Source organism: Tupaia chinensis, unplaced genomic scaffold (genome assembly GCF_000334495.1).
Source record: "Tupaia chinensis unplaced genomic scaffold, TupChi_1.0 Scaffold000099_1, whole genome shotgun sequence".
In the NCBI taxonomy this organism is placed as follows: domain Eukaryota; kingdom Metazoa; phylum Chordata; class Mammalia; order Scandentia; family Tupaiidae; genus Tupaia; species Tupaia belangeri.
The window spans coordinates 1,723,713-1,729,531 of NW_006159563.1; positions in this window are offsets into that span (position 1 = coordinate 1,723,713).

Genomic DNA, 5,819 nt, shown 5'->3' on the forward strand with positions numbered 1-5,819 from the left:
CATCTTCTTTCCTTCCGGTAAAGAGCTGCTGCTGACATCACTAGGCAGTAAATACGCATTTGGAGAGTCTATATTCAGCTACTCCCACTCCTACTCTCGCCCCCAAAGGTCAACCAAATGCTGTAGTCTGAACTTATTTCTCTTGCTATCTACATCAAGAATGATCCAAATGCTTTGCTCCACTTTTGGTCCCGTTAAGGAGCCTGTTTCATTATTGATATTAATTGTAAAGCTGAGACATGGTGGGAAGGTTTGACATCACTTTTGAGGTCGGGGCTGGTGTGCACACTTGCAGAACTGGGTTCTTCTTCTAATTCCAGTTGCCTATCTGCTTTCTGGAGAAGCTCTTAGCAGGAGAAAGTAACCCAGGTATTGTGGCCTTACCATCTGAGTATGAAGGCTTCACATTGTCCTCGTGGACGACTGAGTCTCCTAAGTGTGAAAGCAGGCTCTGCCTTTGAACACAACATAAAATATAATTCTTCCTTAAACTATTAGCCTCTAATTTTGCTCTGTGAAGAGAGACTATAAAAATGAGATCCTTGCCAAAGACTGAAATTGAACTGTACGTGGCAATAGTAAACTTGAGTAAACAATGCTGAAATGTAGAAATAAGGAAAATGGAATTGTCCTCTGAGCTCTAACCCCTAGCATGGATCACAGCTTAAATGAAAGATATGTAAAATCATCTTAAGAAGCATGTCTCATGGGTAAGTGAGCCTAGAGTCTCCTCTGCCTGAGGATGTTCGTACAGGCAGAGACGTGATGAATTAGCCTGTTTGCAGGGAACAGAAACATGGCGGAGTCACTGGGAAATGCTGACTAGGCCCATCAAGACCTGTCCATGGAAGAGTGTGTCCTTTCAGGGTTCTCCAAGCACCAGTTATCACAGCATGAGGCCCCTAAACATTTGAATCGCACACTTCTGATTACAATTTGGCGTTCTGTGCCATTTGCCTGTTGGGGGGATGCAAATACTTGACGTCCTCGGTCATTACTGCCTCCCACTGGTTAAGGCTATTGATCCCGCAAGGCTGACTGGTGGTTTGAGTCCTGGACCCAGCGGCTTGGGATGCGCACTGAGCACTCGTGTGTGCATGTCTAGAATCCTGAAAAAAGGGGAGAGGTGGAGGAGAAGGGAAGGCAGCATGACCATTCCCCATGGGGAGTGCTTTCTTTTTCACTTTCTTTCTCTCTCTCTCCCTGTCTCTGGTAAGTGCACATACCCTCTGGCAAAATTTTTTAAACAAGAAAATTAGCAAGTGTTTTGCTGTGTTAGAGACTTGAGTCTGCTGGGGCATAGTTGGCATGCATGAGCCTCCATAATTGTCAGTCTAACACAATGTGGTGTCTGAATGTGTCAAGTTGTTTTAAAAAGGGAAGCCATTCATGTGATTGCTTTGTGTGCCACCAGCAGATTTCCGTGGCAACACCTTAACTCCACACAAAGCGTCCTTGTGACTTTTTAGGTAGATTTCAATCTAATTTTATTTGAACTAAAGCCCCAAAGCTTCAATTCCTTACCTGTGATCTGCCCATCTAACCCAGCAGCATGTCCCAAGAACTGTCTTTTATTGCCAGTTTTCATACTTCCCTTCCAGGACTCGTTCCTCTTTCCAGACTAGCCATTCTCAAAGCCAGTGTGGGAACTGGCTGCATCAGCATGTCCACTCTTTGAGGATTAAATGTCGGAATCCCAGGGCCCCACTCCAGATCTCTTTTATCAGAATGCCTTGTGGGTGGTGCCCAGGAATCTGTTCAATAAGCTCCCTGGGGAATTCTGATAAGCAGCCACATTTCAGAATTACTATCTAGATGAGCAGTTCTCAAACTTGCTACAAAATAGAATCACTCTTAAAAAATATGAAAAGACAGGGCTAGTGGCTTATACGTTTGTTATTTCATTTTTACCTTCATTACTCCGTGAAGTAGGAATTGGCGTCACTGCTTTGTACTCCTGAAGAAACTGAAGCTCAGAGAAATAAAATACCCTGCCCAAGGGACCACGTGGATTCCCACGTGGCAGACTGAGGTTCAAGTCCTGGATCCGGTAGCTTTAAACTCATGCTGGACACGTGTGTGTGTGTGTGCCCATGATCCCAGGAGGAGAATAGAGGAGAAGGGATTGTGGCATGTCCATCCCCCTGAGGGATGATTTTTCACTTTCTGTCTCTCTGTCTCTGTCTCTCAGGTGAGCATATGTACCCTATTGCCAAAATTTCTCTTAAAAAAAAAATACCTTGCCAAGTCCATTCAGGTGGTGAATGTTCAGGGGCTTGAATACTGCTCTTGTGTCCCCAAGAACAGTGGTCCTCTTACTGCTCCACTGACTCTTCAGGAGAAGTGTCTCACTCTGAGTCAGCAAAGAGAAAGTATTGAGTTGCCTTCTTCATTTTTATATGAACATGTCCTTTTCTCCTGCCTCTTTGCTAAGAGGAAAATGATCAATAGTGTGAGATGAGTTCAAAATGTTGAAGAACTGAGGGTTGTTTAAATGTCTGACGGAATCCTGGAGGTCCCCTCAGTGCCCAGAGTTGCTAGATTTACCCCGCCGGATTTCCTGGGAAAGGCCAGGAGAGCTGGGTGGTAAGAAAGGCATTTGGGGGTTTGTGGTGCTGGCTGTTGACTAACTGGCATGGAAGTGTTTCCCTATTGTAATTCCTGGTTCACGGCCCCAGGCCGCAACCTCGTGAGGTAAGGGATCGGCTTGGGACATATGTAGTTAGGGTTTTAGGCCCAAGATGAGACATAGTAAGCTTTTCCCAAAATAAAGTCAAAGTGGCTAAGTTTTCACAAACAAAAAGCTGGCTACACTAAGACTCAGAACAGCTAGAACTAAGGACAAAAGTTTCTATTTGCTAACTACATTTTAACAAAAAATACAGATTCATATGGTCTGCTGATTCCACAAAAAAATGGTGCAATAAATCACCCAGACTGCCATGTAACTATTTTCTGAAGTCCCTTTCTTATCAGAGAGTTGCCTCAGCTCCTCTTCAGCAAACCATCCAGGATCCCTCCCTGCTTGAGAGCTCTGTTCTTCCTTCTCACTCTTTCTTTCTTCTTTTTTGTTTTTTTTTTAAAGAATTATTTAATTTTATAACACAGTATTATTATTATTAAATTTGACCAGAAAAAGAAAGGAACAGGGGGAGTGAGAAATGTTTTACTACATCTTCTTTCGTCCCTACTGTAATTCTTCCTGAGTGTGAGACAAGAACCTTTGCCTCTCTGGGTCCTGCATCCTGTATTGCTGATGTTGGTCCGCACACACCAATATCTTCTGTTATTCGTTGAACCTAAAACAGCAGGTCGTCCTGCCCTGCCGGCCTGCGTACATTCAGTGAAGAGAAGGGGAGGTGGGACGTTTTTCTTCATGGAAGAGTCTTTGCTTACAATGAGGCATCTTGACCATAATATACAATTAGATGAGAATTCACACTGGTTTTTTTCTTTGCTAACTTTCACAGGCCTTCTGATTATTCTATAAACTCTATTGAATCCTTGTTCTTAGAACAATTGCACAATTAACTGTTAAATAGAGAGGCAGGGGTTGTCTTAGAATAAGGTAAGTGAAAAAAAAGTTCTTTCTAGGAAAGAGAAGAGTGAAAAGAGAAATGATACAGGAGACAGTAGCTGACACCCAGGGAAAGGCCCTTGTCCTTTTCACAGTCACACATTTGGTGCTGCCTTAGTAACAGAATAAATATATAAAACAAAATGAAAAGCCTACTTAGAGTAGTAAAGAAGTCAGGCCTGTGATATCAATCCAGGTATTTTTTTTTTCCCTTATAAGTGGAATTTCTAGGAAAATAGGGACAGTATTTAAGATCTCTACAATCTTGAAATCTGAACAGGACAGGGGCCGTAGGGTTGGAGTGCTTAGAAAACTGCCCTTACTATACATGAAGCCCCCATGTAGCTACCGAGCTTCTTATATCCACCAGCCACCAATTAGAAATTAGAATGAAAGTAGCAAAAAAGTAAGTAAAGACATGGTTTTCAAAGAAAGTAGATCATTTGGTTGCTTACTCAACACCAACTCTCCTTTCCCTTTTTCTGAGAAACCTTGAATTTTCCCTAGTGTGTACCTAACCCTTACTCTGGCAGAATACTGGATAGGTAGCCAGCTCTGTCCAGAAGAAATGCAGGGAGCCATAAATGTGATTTAAAACTGTCTAATAGTCAACTTTTAAAAAGAGTGAAAAGAATTGGCAAAATTACTTTAAAAATTTTTTAAAAATTTGAACTAACATACCTAAAATATAATCTTGGCCACATAAAATCAACACAGAGAGTAGGCAGCCTTGTCTTGTACCAGTTCCAGTAAAATGTCAGCTATGGGTTTTTCATAGATGGCTTTTATCATGCTGAGGAATGATCTTTCTATACCGATTTTGCCGAGAGTCTTAATTATGAAGAGATATATTTTGTCAAATGCTTTTCCTGCATCTATTGAAATTATCATATGGTTGTTATCTTTCTTTTGGTTAATATTGTGTAGTATTTTTGTGGTTTTGCATATATTGAACCACCCTTGCATCACTAGAATAAAGTCTACCTGGCATGACAAAAAATCTGTTTTATATGTTATTGGATATGATTCGCTAGTATCTTGTTGAAAAATTTTGCATTTATATTCATCAGAAATATTGTCTGTCATTTTCCTTTCTTTCTATAATCAATATAGAAATTATTAATGGGAAATATTACATTTTTTTCATATTATGTCTTTAAAATCAAAGTATCTTTTTCTCTTACAGTATATATTGGTTTTAGGGCTAGTCCTTCAAGGCCCAATAGTCTTACGGCTAGTAGCCACCGTAAAAGTTATCAAAGCCCAAACCAATCACAGTCCTCTGACAACCATGGTTGGTACAGGGTCTAAGATGGCCTCGTCAGGCTGACAGCAGAGTCCTTGCCTATTGACAGGGTTTGTTTTTCTCTCTCTCTCTCCTGCTGGACAAGAAATGAAATGAAAGAAAGTTCTGATTAACTGGTCAGCACTGTTGGGGCTATGAGAAGAACTAGCTTTTGGATGAAGTAGACACTGAAATCAGCAGAGAAAAAGAGAAAGAAAAACTGAGGGCTTGGTGATGCTTCTGAACTGCTGATCCAACTTGGAGTACGCCCTGAACTCTATTTAGTAAGACAGTCATTCTCCTGTTTAAGCTGGCTTGTGTTACTTGCAGCCAGGAGTACGAACTACACGCCCATTATGTGCTGACATGTGATCATTCTTTGGTCCTGAGTGGTATACAAGGTTATGGAGTAGCAGAGAAAGGACTAACCTGCATGGAACTGGAGAAAGAGAAAACAAACTATATAGAAAACAGTTTTCATTTACTACATTAAATTTATTTTTTTAAATGTACAACATAATAACCATATGTTTAAGTTAGAATCATCTGCAAAGCACGCATGTTCACTTTCTGTTCCAGAGTCAGGTATCTGAATTCTAAAACTGAGTAAAGTCTAGATTAAAAAAACTAACCCATGGGGATAATGGTTACATCGCTGGATACCCATGTAGTCAACTGCAGTTCAAGTCCCAGACCTGGTGGCTTAAAACTCACGCCGGATGAGTGTGCGTGCATGCCCCAAATCCTGAGGAGAAAGGATTGTGGTGTGGCCATCCCTCGTGGAGGGTGAATCCTCACATAGTCTCTGTCTCTCCAGCAAGCGCACATGCACTATAGCAAAAATCTCTCTTAAAAAAAAAAAAAAGACAGAGAGAGAGAGAGCGAGCGAGAGATTGATTGATTGATTCCCTGGGGGGGGGGGGGAAAGAAATCCCCCCAAACCATCAAAACGGTCAA